General features: G+C 60.1%; 1 protein-coding gene across 1 annotated transcript in view; it reads left to right on the plus strand.

The window, feature by feature from the left end:
* PLXNB2 (plexin B2) overlaps positions 1–15,344 on the plus strand; it is a 90,100-nt gene that overhangs the window by 10,805 nt on the left and 63,951 nt on the right. Inside the window, exon 2 of the mRNA XM_051962604.1 lies at positions 11,098–11,249. The gene's annotated coding sequence lies outside the window, so the exon portion shown is untranslated. The remainder of the gene's footprint in view (positions 1–11,097; positions 11,250–15,344) is intronic.

A 15,344-nucleotide genomic window follows, 5' to 3' on the forward strand; every position in this document is an offset into this window, starting at 1 on the left:
CCTACAAAAACACGCGCACCTGCTGGAACCCGAGCGTGATCGGGGTGAAAGGAAAGGGGATCGCACCTGAATTCTTGTGTGTGACAGGCCTGCGCTAATAGGCGGAGCTAAGCGGAGATGGGCCCCCGCCGTTGGGCCCTCACTGGGTTCAGATTCTCAGATTCTAGTTCAGTTCCCACCTCTGGCCCCAATCCTCTGTGCCCTCACAAGACACAGGGGGGTCAGACTTGGTGACCTTTGGGGCCCCTCACCAGCTTCAAATGGTAACAGGAGCCGCCGGATACTTCCCCGCACCCAGCCGCCCCCTTGCTCCATCTCTTCTTCTGTGATCTCTGAGCAGCTCCTGGTGGACCCCGGGGCCCACTCCCCAGCTGGCGTAGCCTTTTCCCCTCTGTCCCCCTGACCCCTGGGGCCGGGCATCCGTATTAACCAAGTTGGCCCATGTTTGTCCCATGCAGCGTGAGACTGTTTCCACAGTAGGTTCGTTGAGGGCCAGACCATACAACCTTTTACAAATGAGGAAACTGAGGTTCCCCAGAGCTGGGGAACAGGGATGGCTCAGAGGAGGGCTGGGACAGTCTGACTGGGCTTGTTCCTTGGACGTCGGATGAGGGCCTCTCCTGTCAAAGGGGGAAAGGCTCCCATATTGGGGCTCAAGGCCCCTCCGGGCCTGGCAGTAGGGCCGGACAAACTGATCTTGTCTAGCGGTGACCCAGAGCCGCAGCAGGTGGCCCGCAGCTTCCTGGATCGTTGTCTTCCCTTTTCTGGGCTTCCCCAGACCTGGAAACCCCCTGGCCACGGAGGCCCCTCGGGCCGGCCGGGACGTCCAGCCAAACCCCACCTGAACCTCAACGGGAATTTCTAACACGAGTTCCCAGGCAGCTACCTGTGCTTGAAGGCCACAGAGACAGGGAGCTCACTCCCTGCTGGGGCGGCAGCTCTCGTCAGGAACGTTGGCTCTCAGCTCTGCCCTTTGGAGCCAAGCTGAACGGGCTTCTGGCAGTCAGGTATCATTTCTCTGGTAGCATGACCAACCTTGCCCCCTGTTCTCCTGCCCTCCGCCCAAGGCCGGGTCTCAGGGCCCTTCGCCAGCCAGACCCTCTTGATCCGGCCCAAGTCTGTGCATTTCAGGAGCTCCAGGCCAGAAATGCACTTGCTGTCTTGCACAGATGATCTCTCGGACTGCGTTGGAGGAAGGGGTCGGTCACCCTTCCAGGGCCCCTTCCCCAGCTCCCCCAAGTCTTCCCCTCTGCTGTTCCCCGATCCCCCAACCCTGAGACTGTTGTCAGCATTTGCATTACGTCCCAAAGGCCCAGCAGCCGCCGCCTCCCTTGCTCACAGATCATCGGGGCTGGGGAGGTGAGGGGAGAGCCCCAAATAGCTCCTGCTCCCAGGTGGTTAGGCCCGAGCTGGAAGTGGCGGCCTGGGAGCCTGAGGCCAGAGAGGGGCAGAGCTTTGGCCAGGGTGACCCACAGCCAGGGATCATTGACAAAGGGCGGCCACCTTTTGGTTTCGGTTTGTCAGACCTTGGGGAAGTGCTGGGAACGGGCTGGCAGCCAACACCTGCCTCCTCTTCCACCCAGGACGTCATTTCCCTCCCTCTGTTGCCCCATGAGGGGCAAGAAGTCATCTCTAGAGGGTGTCCAGTCTCAGGTTCCCCTTTTGTTTTCCATTGTTGCTGGGGCCTGAGGGAGCGGATACGCTAGAAAAAAAGGGGGGGGGGGCGTCACAGTGAGCCCCAGCCCATCCGAGCTTCTCATCGTACAGAGGGGGAAATTGAGGCCCAAGAGCGGCAGGGAGGGTCACACGGGTCATACAGGAGATCTGTAGCAGAATGTGGATTTGGACCCAGGGATGCTGCCCCAGCATTCAATACCCTTCCAGCCCCAAGCCCCGGGCAAGTCCTCCCTCCCCTGGCCCTCACTTCCTGCCCAGACATGGCGAGTTCGAGGTTGAGCTAAGCTGTCCCATCCCCTTTGGCTCTGGAGGGTTCTAGAAAGAGCCTCGGATGCAGGTTCTATCACTTACTGCCGTTGTAATCTGGCCGACTCCCGTCCCCTCCGTGGGACTCGGTTTCCCCCTGTTGAGAATGAGGGTGTTGGGGTGTATAGTTTCTAAGGCACCTCCGAGTTGCCACTTTCCTCCTAGGGGAAGGGAAGCCCCCACCAGCTTTGTTGCTGGGCCCTATGTCTGCCCCTTTGTCGCTTTGTGGAAGCTGGTGTGTGATATGTATAGCAGGACCGTGGTCTTAAAGGCTCTGTCCAGCTCTGGGCGGGTGTCCTAGCCCTCCATGGGGAGGGAGGGACAGACAGACGGCCAGAGGGAGGAGGAAGAGACACAGATAGATGGACAAAGGAAGGAGGGGAGGGAGGAGGAGAGAGACAGATAGGACAGAGGGGAGGAAAAGGGAGTGGGAGGAGGGACAGAGACAGACATACAGAACAGATAGATGGAAAGAGGGAGGAGGGAGAGAGAAAAGACAGGAAGGGAAGGGAGGGAAAGAGGGAGGAAAGACAAACACTGAGAAAACTGTGGATGTGTGTGCACATGCATGGCAGATCAGTCATTCTAGCCTGAGCAGGGTCTGGGTTGGAGTTAGGGCTGAGGGACACCCAGGACTCCTTCCCACCCCCTTCCCTCCCCTTCCCTTCCCTGCCATCTCTCCCTCTCTGGGGTTAATGACTGTTTATCTTCAGGGTGGAGCGGCTTGGCTGGGGGCAGGGGTGGAGGGGCAGCAGCTGACTAATGGTTTCTAGGTCTCCAATTAGCCCACCTTCTCGGCCTACCTTGAGGTCAGGTGGCTCTTGCCCTCCTGGGGAGCGGACGGAGGACCCAGAGCCTTGGATACGCTTCCATTTCTCAGGAAGGGCAGCGGGGATCGGGGGGCAGGGCCCCAGACCTGGCAGGGACAGGGTAACTGCTGAGCTGCTTCTCCTCCAGCCTCTGTTTCCATCCGCGCAAAGTGGGGTCATCCCTCCTCCCAGGGCTCTGGGAGCCCCTGCTCCGTGGCTGTGGGCACTGCCGGTGGGGGTAGTTATGGCAGTGGTGGGATGGGGCGGCAAGGGTGTCTTCTCTATGCAGGAAACAATGGGCACTGATACAAAGAAACGTATTAACCCCGTTTCTGTAATCCTTTGGAGGAAGGATTTCCTTCTCTGGGCCGCCTCAGTTTACCTCTCTGAAATGAGGCTGCTTAGACAAGGCGGTCCCTAAGAGCTTTGCCTGAGAGCAGGAAGGATTATGCGGGGGACCTGGGGGAGGGGAGCCCCCAAGGTTTCCTCCTTGGTCACTGTTTGACTTTCATGAAGAAGAAAAAACAAACATTTGTCAGCAACTTCCGGCAGAGCCGCGGGATGCTCTGACTCCGGCTCCTCGCTTCTGGGAACAGACAGACCTCCCCCCTACCCATCATTCCTCCTGTGACTCCCTCCCTGCCCCCATCCTCCTCCCAGTTAGTGCTTGTTCCTCTGCAGGACTTTTCACTAACTCCCACCCAGGAAAGGGGGATAGGCTGACCAGCAAAGCTGTTCCCCAGCGCCACATGGCCCGGCTTCCTCTGCTGGACTGGGGCTCAGCCTCTGTTATCTTCCCCCCCAACTCCATTTTCCTTTCTCCCCCCCATCTTCCCAGTCAGCATGGAGACTTCTGGGTCACAGCAAGGTGGGGGAGCCAGAAAGTAGGGGCTGATGGGGCTCAGCGGCCATATTTCTGAGTTCCAGTCTTTTCTACTTGGTATCTGGGGGAATGTAGGGGAGACCCCTCTAGGGGCTTAGTTCCCTTATTTGTAAAATGATGGATGGGAGTATAAGGGAAGGAAAGGAGACAGACAGATGGACAGAGGAAGGAGGGGAAGCTCTGGATCTCCTGAGTTTGTGCAAGAAGCATTTTGCCTCCATCTGCCCTCTGGGGAATCGCCATCCTGCTACCAGGAGGGGCACTGGGGGCTTTGCCCCACCGGCCCCCTCCCCTGCGCCTGCCAGCCTGAGAGAGCCTCAGCTAGTGGAGCAAATGGAAACCAGCCGGATGGGAAGTGCGTGTCTCTAGGGGAAAGATGGGCTCCTGTTCTGGAGGGGGGTCTACACCTGGCTCTGGTCTGGAGGGTCTACACCTGCCTCTGCAGGGGCTTGGCCCTGGGGGGCTCGCAGGAGGACAGGGTGCAGGCCTAAGGAAGGTTACAGCGGCGGCCTGTGTTCCCCCACCCCTCGTCCCGGGAGGAGCTGCTCTCACAAAAGCATATTGACAAGACTTGGGGCTGGAGGCCGTCCTGCTCAGGCCTGAGAGGAGAAGGGCCGGGGTCGCAGGGAAGTGTCCGGCCCAGACCCTCCTGGTTGGGTTTAGGATGCTCTGCCCCCTCACCCCTCACCCCTCAAGCTGTACGGAACTGGGCCCCGGGCCTGGCAGGCTTTAGGGAAGCACTGAGGGCCGGAGCTGGCAAGCTGCCCGATCATGATGGAGGTTGTGCTGGCAGCTGGGCTTTGGGGAGGGGGGCGTGGGAACAAAGCCTCCCGAGCGGAGCTGGCTCCCCACTCGCTGGGGGCTTAGGAGCTGGGCTGGCTGGAGCCCGAGCCCTGGGCCCCTCACAGGAGAGACCTCGGGCTGCGGGGACGGATGCCAGGGGAGCGGGGGGGAGGCGGCTTGGAGGTGGCAGCTGGGAACCAGGGTGGGGGGAGGCTGCGTGTGCACGAGTGAGCAGGGGAACGAGCGCTCCCATGTATGCACACGTGCGGAGGGTCCGAGCGGGAGCCCCCGGCGGCCTTCCCGCGGCCATGGTCAGACTGGCGTGCCCGCACCCGTGCCCGGCGTGCCGGAGGGAACCCGGGCTCCTCCCCGCCGCCCTTGTTTCCTTCCCCTTCCAGGTTTCACATCTTCTCCCTATTTCTGTCCCCATGGGCCTTCCTTATTCCTGCAGCTCACACCTAATATTAGTAAAAGTGTGGCTGAGAGAACCCCGGGGGGAGGAGGGGCTGGATCCCGGCTTCACGCAGGAGGAAGCTTCAGACCAGAAGGCAGTGCCATCTGCCTCCCATTTTACAGATGGGGAAACCGAGGCACAGGAAGGCGAAGGAACAGGGCTACCCTCTCGGGTCTGAGTGGGACTTCTTCCTCTGGGCCTGGTCTAATCATCAGTTACCTCCAGCTTGGGCTGTGCAGAAAGGGCTCTTGGGGGAAGTGAGCCCAGAATATGTCTTAAATCAAGTTTGAGGGCAGGCTTTCGGGCGTGGGGGGTTGGGGGCAGAAGCCAGTGGGCGCATCCTTTTTTGGTTTCCTTGGCTCTTCCCTTCCCCGATCCTTGACCAAGACGACCTTCTGGGGACAGTTCCCTGCCGGGGGGACCTGAGCATGGGAGGGCCAGCCCTGGGAGGGCACAGAGCTTCCGAAGGAGGGGCACCGCCGCTGCTGCTGATAAACAGCCGAGGAGCGTGGCCTGGGCCCACTGGGCCCCTGGGGACAGGCCGCCGGCGGCTCGGAGCCGGCCCCAGGAAGTGGCAAGGCTGGAGCCTGCGGGCCCTGCCCCCAGAGCTCTCTGTGGGTACCCGGCTTATGTCCGGGCTAGGAGACGCAGGGGGAGCGGACCCCGGCCGGGCCTGGAGGAGCCGCCATCTGGAATAAAGATTAAGATTATTCAGGAGAGGCCGGGAGGAGGACTCGGGGCCCGTGGGCAGCAGGGAGGCTCGGGGGGCTGCGGGCGCACATCCAGGGTCTGGGGGGTGGAGCAGCCGCCCGACGAGCAGTGATGGAGCGCTGCCACACGCCAAAGGAAGTGGGTCCTGCCCGCCCGGCCCTGTCTTCTGAGAGGGCTGCCCCTGGGCCCGGGCCAGCCTCGGAGGCCACATCTGTGCTTTGCTGTGGGGAGCCGAGCTTTTCATCTGGTGCATCCTGTCAGGCCGATTCTCTCTGGGAGATTAGGGGAGGGACGCGGCCATCTCATCCTCTGGCCGCTCTGCAGGAGGAGGGAGAGGAGGAGGAGGGGAGGAGGAAGGAGGGATTGAAGAGAGGAAGAAAAGTAGGGAGAAAAGGAAGAAGGGATTAAAGAGGAGGGGGTGGGGGAGATGGAGGAAGAGGAGGAGGATCCCATCAAGCCCTCTGCTCAGCCACAGCATCTAGGCTTTAGACCCATCCCTCTGCCTGACTTGGCTCATAAGTCACAAGGGGCACCTCTCTTTTCTGTGTTGGAAATCCTGGCTGGAAGGCTTTCCTGGAAGTGGAGGGAGACAGATGGGGGATTTTAATATGGGGGCTGGGGGAGGTGATCCGTGAGTGCTCCCCGGGCCTATCTGTGGGACCCATGACTTATGGGATGGATTGGGCTCGTGAGGACCATTCTGGCCTACAGTTTCCAGAATATTAGAGTTCATATGACACTAAGCTCATCTTGCGGAAGCATCCTAGTGCCCCTGTTTCCCCCAGCTCATCTCCAGTCTATCTGGAAAATTATCCCCCCACCCCCTTTTCTCTAATCCCCCATCGTGGATTTAATACCTCCTAATTCCCCCTCTCCCCTCCTGGGTCTTTGTTGTGACGGTGACAATATGGGAGACGGCTGAGACTGGTCTCTAGTTTCCAGAACACTAGAGTTCATATAATGCTAAGGTTGGGGAAGCATCCTAGCGCCCCCATTTCCCCAGCCAATTTCCAGTGTGGAAGATTACCCCTCGTCTGATCCCCCTCATGCATTTAAGAGGGAGGCAATCCCTAGTCGTTCCCCCTCTCGGGTCTCTCTTGTGCCTGACAGGAGGTGGCCGTGGGGTTTGGCCCGAGCTGTGTCAGCTTTCTAGCAGCACCCAGGCCCTGGCCGGAGAAGGCCCCAGGGTATTCCCAGCCCAGCCCTTCCTTCTGGTAAATATTTAATCCAGTTGGGAAAATGTCCTCTTGTGAACCTGTAGGAAGAGCACTGGGGGGACGAGCAGGGGGCCAAAATGGCCCCCTTCTCCAAGGTCTAATTTGTGAACATTAGCTGGACGATTCTTGGAAGCACTTGATTCCCATAAGCCCTTGGGAGGGGGGAACTTCAGGCAATGCTTGCCTGCATTTTACAGGGGAGAGCTGACGTTTGAGCCCCAGTGTTTGTCCCAGGCCACAGTCGGGCTGGAGAAGGGGCAGGTCGGCCGCTGCCCGCTGCTTCTGCCCCCTTCCCGCCTTCCTTAACCTGGGATCTCCCTCGCTACAGACAGAATGTCCCGTTTGAGCTGCCTCAGCTTCTCACAGTAAAACGGGGACCCAGGGCGGTAGCGGATGGAAGGCTGTGTTTCCAGGTCAGCGATTCTCCATCTTTTCATGTTCCCACCTTTGCCCGCAGCAGGCTGGGCTCCCCTGCACTGGGCTGGCCCCGGGGCCTGGCCCGCCGCCCTGCAAACCGCCCCCCGGCTGGCCCAGGCCCCTTGGGCAGGGGGGGCTTCCTGGCTTGTGGATCTAACTCTGGGCTGCCTCAGAATTCTTGTGGCCGGCCCGGAGGACATTGGCTCCCAGAATGGATGGAATTTTGGCACTGGATTTCTTTCTGTAATAAACAGGGATTGATTGGGGGAGTTCTGGGTGCAGCAGGGCTCAGCCACCACAATTTCCTGTTTACAGGCCTGGGATCTAAGGATTTATTTTGGTCTTAAGAAGCTGGATCTGTGTAGGACAGACACCCAACCAAAGCGATCCCGCGGCCCCTGTTCCTGAGCACGACCTGCTGACCTGTGGCCCAGATATCCCGACAATCCACTTGCAGGTCCCAGCACCCCTCCCTCCGCCTCAGACCCGGGCTACCTCCTTCTCCAAACTCCATTCTGGGTTAAATATCTCACGGCAAGTCAAGGACTGCGTGCTTTGGAGGCCAGTGGTAGCTGCATCCTTTCCTCCCATCCGGGGAGAGCCTCTATCTGTAAGGTCAGGGGTCCCAAGCCGCCTCACTCAGGGGCACCAATTCCCAAAGAGCAAGCCCGGCTGGTAGCCTCCTGCTCGTTCTAAAGCTCAGGGCTCTGCCCTCCTCTCCAGAGAGAAAGCTCTGTCCGGTGCCCATTCTAGGACTTGGCCCTCCGGGTCCCCAGTTCCCTCTGTCACCGACCCCCCTTCTTGGGCGACCCCTCCTGCAGGTTCCCGTTCCCTCCTTGGCCAGGCGGCGGCCCGTGTGGGAGGAGGGGCGCGTCTGTGGCAGGTGCCAGGAGCAGCAGCGGTCCCGCTGGTCCAGACAGGAAGGTCCCCTCAGCAGCTGTGGGACTCGCCATTGCTGTAGGACCTTGGTATCCTCAGCGGGAAGGTGAGAGGGTTGGACTCCCCGTGAGAGTCCTCAGGGCTCCTGGGCTGGCTGGGTTCCAGGCTTCTCGGGACTCCCTGCCAGGCAGAGTGCACAGACTTTGCCCCATCTGCCCTGAAGAGCTGGAAGAGGGGATCGGGCTTCTCTGTCCTCCCCCCCTGAGCTCCTAGGAGAGCTCAGGACTCTCTCCCATGGCCCAGCCCCCTGCCGGGCCCTCCGGGAACATCCATCGCCCGGCAGGACGCTCCGGGGGTTCAGGGCGATGACAGTGGGGCAGCCCTTTAGCTGAGTCACTCTGGGAGGCCCGTTCCGGGGCGAGGAGCAGGAAGCCAGTGTTCCCGGCCCGGGCAGAGACCCGCACTCGGGAGAGGAAACGGGTCAGGCTGAGCCCTGGGGTCCGGAGACAATAAATGCTAATGAATAATTGGATGTGTTTTGTGAATTTATAGTAAGAATGGGGTACAAGAGGGGGAAGGGGGCAGGGTGATGGGATTCATTCAATGGGAAATCTCAGCAGCCAGGTAGGGTGTAAGTGGGGAACGAACGAATGAATTTCTGGCCGGGAGCAGAGCCCCAGAGTCCTCACGGGACTCCTGCTCACTTGCATCCCCTGGCTCCCAGGCTGGTCCAGGAAGTCGGGCCTTGGCGGCCCCGGGCCTCCGCTGAGTGGGCAGGCCCTGCGTCCCTCCACAGCCCCCGGGCTTCCAAAGTAAGGTGACTCCGCCGGTGTCCGGGTCGGGGAACAGGAGGCTGAACCAGGAACATGACACTGGAAAGTAAATATTGCTGAAGCTGCAGCTCCCCGACTTATGTCAACATGGCCAGAGGCGGGCGGGGGCCGGACCCGGGGCCTCGGCCTGTTTTCCGGGATTAGGGTGAGCTTTGGTTGGGGAGGGCAGCCCAGCTCCCCCTTTCTGGCGGTTCTGAGAGGTGGGGGAGGGTTCTCTCAGCGGTCCCGTCGCAGAGCCCTGCCCGGCAATGGCGGCTCCTCTCTGGGCGTCTTGCCTGGTCTAGGGAGGTGGGAGATCCAGGGGAGGATTCAGGAAATAGTCGGCAGGGAAGGCTGGGACTGTCCCCTCAAGCTTGAACGTCAGCCATGAGCTTTTCTGCGGTTAGGGCTTCAGGAAAGTTGGGAGGATAGACCGGTTGCCTCTGGGAGTCCTTGGGGGTGGGAGGAAGGCAGGGAGTAGTTGGCCTGGGCTGGCCTTTTTGTTGCCCTTTTCTAGAAATTTGGGGTGTCAGGGAGGGAGTTGGATGGTGAAAAGAACTTGGGGAGCCACAGCCAAGTGGCTGTGTGATCTTGCACTGAGGCTTTCTGCCTCAGTTTCCCCATTTGGGACACAGGGGGCTTTGAGCTCCCTTCGGCTCCGTCTGATCCTGGCATGTTCAAAATCTGGGTCTCGGTCTCCTCCTGGTAAGATGAAGGGCTTGAGCTAGGCTTGTCAACCCCCTTCCAGCTTTAAATTTCTCACCCTATAATTCATGGGGTGGAGAGGGTTGGCTTGGGTTGGCGCCGGGCCCAGGCTCCTGACCCCAAAAGGGGCAGCCCTATACTCGGGCCTTTGTGGTTGGCCGAGGGGTGAGGGGAAAGATGGGAGGCAATGAGGCAGAGCTTATGGGGAGCCCCTTTGGAGGCTCGAGACGGTGCCCGGAGGGAGGGAAGGGCTGGATCCTCTCCCAAGCTGGAATGGGCACATTTGGGCCTTGGGCACTGGGTTCAGACATTGCCCCCGCCCCTCCCTAGGCTCAACAAAAGAGAGAAGCTATTTTTAATGAGACCGAGCACAGAGCTCCCCCCTGTCTCCCCATTAGTTGGCCAGGAGGGTGGGGGAGAAGATGGCCTTCTTTCATCTCCTTCCTACTGCCCCCAGCCTTGCCCTGCCCAGCCTGGCTCTTAATGAGTATTTCTCGTCTCTCCCAAAGACCACTGGGGAGGGGGCGGTGAGAAAGGCCACCAAGCAGAGAAGAAAGCCAGGGGAGAGTTTGATTTCTGGGCATCTTGTGAGAGGGCCTGGCAGGTGGTGGTGGGTTCAGGCCATTTCTCCTTTAGTTCTAGGGGCCCAGGCTGGGCAAAAGGGACTTGCCAGCCAGGAACCCCAGGCTGCACGAAAGGGACTGGCCAGGCCAGGAGCCCAGCCCGCACAGAAGGGACTGGCCAGGCCAGGGGCCCAGGCTGCGCAAAAGGGACTGGCCAGGCCAGGAGCCCAGGCTGCGCAAAAGGGACTGGCCAGGCCAGGAGCCCAGGCTGCTTGGAAGGGACTTGCCAGCTCAGGAGCCCAGGCTGCTTGGAAGGGACTCGCCAGCCAGGAACCCCAGGCTGCGTGAAAGGGACTGGCCAGGCCAGGAGCCCAGGCTGGGTGAAAGAGTTGCTGGGCCCAGGAGCCCAGGCTGTGCGAAAGGGACTCACCAGCCCAGGAGCCCAGGCTGCATGGAAGGGACTCACAGGCACAGCCCAATGGCTTCGGTCTTGACTTCTCCACCTTGCTCACTCACTCATTCCTGTTCTCTGGGCTTCCATTTCCCCCAGTTGAGTCTCATCTAACAATAATGTTTCCCAAGTCCAGGTCCAGGGTTCTGTTCACTGTACCGCCTTCTCACCCCAGCCCTTCCACCAATAGCCTGGTGTCTGTGAAAAGGAAGGGGTGAGGGTAAAAGGAGTTCTTTCGGAGGCCCAGGCGCTCTGTGGGAGCCGGAGCCATGGGGAAGGGGCAGAGATGGGCCTGGGCCGGCCCTAATAGCTGGGGGTCCAGAGGTCAGGGGAGCCCGACAGGAAGCGGGGGCAGGGCCCTGGTCCCAGGCCATGGCCTGCTGGGAGCTTCTCAGCGGCTGATTGTTCTCTCTCTGTTCCCCACACACAGGAGGCCAGAGCTGACCAGCGCAGACTGGAGCTGGAGACCCCTTCCTGGGAAGAATCCATCTTCCAGGGGCTTTGAGATCTGCCCCCAGCCCTGCCCCTGCCCTCGAGCAGACGGTCCATGTTCCTGGAAATCCCACCGAGGACTTCTCCCGGGTGAGTGCAGACTCCCACGCGGCAGCACTGGCCGGCCCCATCTGCGGGCGGCCGGGCGCAGGATTCCTAGCTCACACGCACACGTGCACCTGTCCACTGTTTGTCTAACTGAGGGCTCTCGTCCCCGAGGAGAAAAGATCGGGAGTCGCGTGGATCTATTTTTTCCCAGCAAATCACATGCTCTCGAACCATTCGTTTTGGGAACAAAAGAGTAAATGCGAACCCAGTTGCCCAGAAGCTGATTTTTCTGTGAATCCTTTTGCCCTTTTTCCCCTTATTCTGGGGAAAGCTGAGGGAGCATTGGGTGCAGGCCCAGGATCTGTGAGAGGCAAACATAAGCGCCGCCTTGTCCAGGTCCTGAGCTAAGAGCAAATACACGTGAATATAGATACAAGTGAAGAAAGATCCCGCCCTCAAGAAGCTTCCATTCTAAAGATGGGCAACAAAGTGCAACTGGTGGGAAGAAAGGGGACTTTGGAGAAGGCACTCATCGGGTCCTGATGTGATTGGGCAGATTGGCCCCCTAGTTTCCTGCTCCCCATTCTTCTCATCCTCCCCATCTTCCCTTCTTTCCCTTCCATCCAGATGCAAGCTAGGAAGTTCTTCTTGGTGTCTAACCCCAGTCCATCTGTGCAAATACACCATGCTTAGTGCTGGGCTTTAGGAAGATCCCTTTGGCAATTGAAGGGAGAATGGACTGCAGGGGGGTGGACTTGGAAGCAGATTAGGAGGCGATTACATTGGTCCAGTCAGGAGGTGACAAAGGCCCAAGCTAGGGGAGGGCCGTGGGAATGGAGAGAAGGGGACAGGTACCTGAGAGATTTCTGGGAAATAAGGCTGAGATCCAGAATTCAGATCTTGACATCTCAAGACCCTGAAATCTTGAATTTCCTCCCTCTTGTCCTGATTTGGGGTTTGAAGGTGGGACTGGGTGCACGGCCTAGGTGTGAGGTACCTGTCTCTAAAATGAGCCGCGAGTCCTTGGAAAGTTTTGCTTTCTGCGAGTCCTTGTCCCGAGTGGGAGCTGGGTTCCCCAAAGAGGCAGCTCCTTTATCTGCTAAGTCAGCCCGGTCCTAAATGCAGCTTGGGGGACTCTGGGAGTTAGTGACTGAGGGGGACCCTTCCTTTCCTGAGGGTTCTGGTCTTGTTGAAAGAATGGGAGTGCCCTAAACAGCGACTTCCTTGTAGCCGCAAGAACTTAGCGAGGAATCTAGGTACAGAATCAGGGAGGGGCCTCTTCTGTCTAGGAGCACTTCCTGGAGGCAGAGGAAGGGACAAGATCAGATCTCTTCACAAGGTCACTTTCCCAGAGGTCTCGGCAGCCCCCTTCATTCTCCATTTGGAGTCTCAGCCCTTTCTCTTTGTGGGGACAATCCAGGAGAAGAATGACCCCAGAGCTTCGAGACGAGATTAGTTAGTGGATTATTGGGAAGGGAGAGTGGGGGGTGGCCAGGAATTTGGGCTCCCTCCTCCATTCAGTGTATGCATATAGTCATGCAATAGAGAAAGAGAGAGAGACAGAGACAGAGAGAGACACAGAGAAAGAGAAGGAGAGAGAAGAGAGAGACACACACAGAGAAAGGGAGAAGGGAGAGACAGAGACAGAGAAAGAGAAGGAGAGAGACAGAGACAGAGACAGAGCGAGAGACACAGGGACACAGAGCGAGAGACGGAGGGAGAGTGTGTGTGCACGTGTCTGTGTGAGATCCTGGGAGTGCTGGTGAGCGTCCCCCTCGCACACCTCTGAGTGTGTCTGGGGGTCTGTGTGCACACGCACATGTACGAGTGTGACAGACAGTTGGCGGAGAGCAGGCGAAGGCAGCGGGTGTTAATTGCAGTGTAGAAGCCTGTGATTAGCGGGGAGGAGGCGGGGAGGCTACCCTGACGCCCGTGATAGCTTAAGGACCAGTTTGGGGGTGACCATTGACTCTCTGACAGGCTGATGAGCAGATTACAGGGCTCTCTTCCTCTCTGGAAAGAGGCTCCTGGGTGCACATGGCTCTCTCTCCCTCCCCTCCCCCCGGGGCCAGGGGGAGGGCTGGCTGGGATAGCAGGTCCCTTCCCTCAGGCCCTGCCCCGGCCTTGCCCCGGCGGGGACCCCCATCCCGAGGCCCCGGTCTCCCCTCCTACCCAACTCTCGGGTCTGTCCCATGCACAGGACCCTCCTGGGGCAGGCTGAGCGTGGGCTGGTGGAAGGCGTGACTGACTGAAGGAGGGGGGACTGAATGGGGGGAGGAGCTCAGGGTGAGGGCCCCGGGAACCCCGACCCCTTTGTCCCACCGGAGAAGGATGATGGGCTGACTGGGAGTCGGGAACATGGTGCGAGCCCCTGACGTTGACCTTGGCTACTGGGACAGTGGGGAGCCGACTGCTGGGGAAGGAGCCCCTCTTTTGGCTCTTGCTGTCCCACTGTCTTTCTCTAGAGGTCAAGGTTGAACACAGTTGGCCTTTGATCTATCATGCTGCGTCCAGAGCTTCCCCCAATTTCTAGCATCTTCCCGGCTAAGAACGGGCCTCCAAACGGGCCTCCTCCTCTCCTGTTTCCCCTTCACCCACCTGCGCCCTGGCCCAAGCCCTGCCCTGCAGAGGGAGAGCTGAGCGCCGTATCCAGGGAGGAGTTAGGGCTGAGCCGGGGCTGGGGCGGGGAGGAGGGGGATCTACATGATTCTGTTGGTTCTCAGGGGGCTGGAGCGGTCAGAGAAGGCTCTAGCTGGGGCCTCGAAGGATGGGGGAGCAGCACGATTCATGTCTGCCTGGAGCAGCGATGTGCATAGGCCCTCCGTATGCATCTGGGGCCGGGCTTTTCTCTCCCCTGCCATCCCTGCCATGACTCGTCTATTCTGAGTTCTGAACTGGCTCCTCTGCCTCGGAGCCTGGGGCTGACAGGCCCCGCTGGTCCCCGGGGGCCCGTGATGGGCCGGTGGTGACAGGGGGCGGCTCGAGCCGACGGTCACGCCCCAGAGACCCGGCGAGGGAAGTGGGTACTTGTGTCCGGACAGGCTGCAGAGTAGTCCCAGGGGAGAGAGTGATTTCCTCTGCGGACCCCAGGGACCCCCCTCCCCCCGTCCCATCCTGGGAGGCTGCATGGGGTAGCGGGGAAGCTCCAGCCTTGGGCTCAGAGGGTGTTGGCAGGCCGCGGAGTCCCTCCCCAGCAGCTGGGCAGCCCTCCCTCCGCAGCCCTCCGCTTCCTCGCCTGTGAGCTGCTCACTGGGAAATCTCATCTTTGCAAGACCCAACCAGCTTTTTTTAAATGAAGCTTTTTATTTTCAGAACATAGCCCAGAGCCTGACACACAGTGAGAGCTTAGTAAATGTTGCTGTGGACTCGGGACCTTCTCTAAGTCCTTCCGGCTCCAAATGAGTGATCGGGGTCGTCCGCTTGGAAATCCCGCGCTGTGGGGCCCCCAGCAAGTCGCCTGCCTGCTCTGGGGCCTGGGTCTCCTCGGCCGTGAAAGCCAGCCATCAGTGTTTCCCCTCTCACGTGCGTTCCACGTAGGTAAGGCTTGGGGTTAATCCAGCCTGCCTTCCGGGGCACCTCGCGCCATGTCCGGCCTGGGGATGCTGCCCGCAGTGGGGCAAGGGGAGTCTCAGTCTCAGGGTGCCCGATGCAGGCCCCCCGGACCCCCGGTCCCTGCTCGCACGCAACGTCTGTCCAAGGCCGAGTCCCCGAGTCTGGAGGCCGGCATCCCATGGGGCCGAGGGGCAGAGGCGTCACATCTGGAGAAAGCCTGGGTCCCAGTGGGGCGCTTGCTAATCCTCAGAACGGTGGCCATGGAGCGGGCCAGACGGGCACTGAGCCTGCCGTTGGCATTCCCCACGGCGAGCCAGGCTGCTGCCAGGGGCTCTGGGCTCGGGCCAGGCCGAGTGTGGCCGGGCCGGGCTTGGGGGAGACCGAGCCTGCCACGGGGGTCCCCTCTGGCCCTGCCGACGACCGTCCCCCCTCGGGTCCGGGGCTCGTTCAAGGTGACCTCTGCAGCTGTGTCTCTGTGCCCGTCCCCCTCCCTGGCGTCGGCAGAGGGACTAACAAGGCCCCGGGGAGACCGGGGCGAGACTTCCCGTCGGCGCGCACTCCTGGGGTGGGGAAGGCTGGGCTTGG

This window comes from Antechinus flavipes, chromosome 5 (assembly GCF_016432865.1).
Source record: "Antechinus flavipes isolate AdamAnt ecotype Samford, QLD, Australia chromosome 5, AdamAnt_v2, whole genome shotgun sequence".
Classification (NCBI taxonomy): Eukaryota; Metazoa; Chordata; class Mammalia; order Dasyuromorphia; family Dasyuridae; genus Antechinus; species Antechinus flavipes.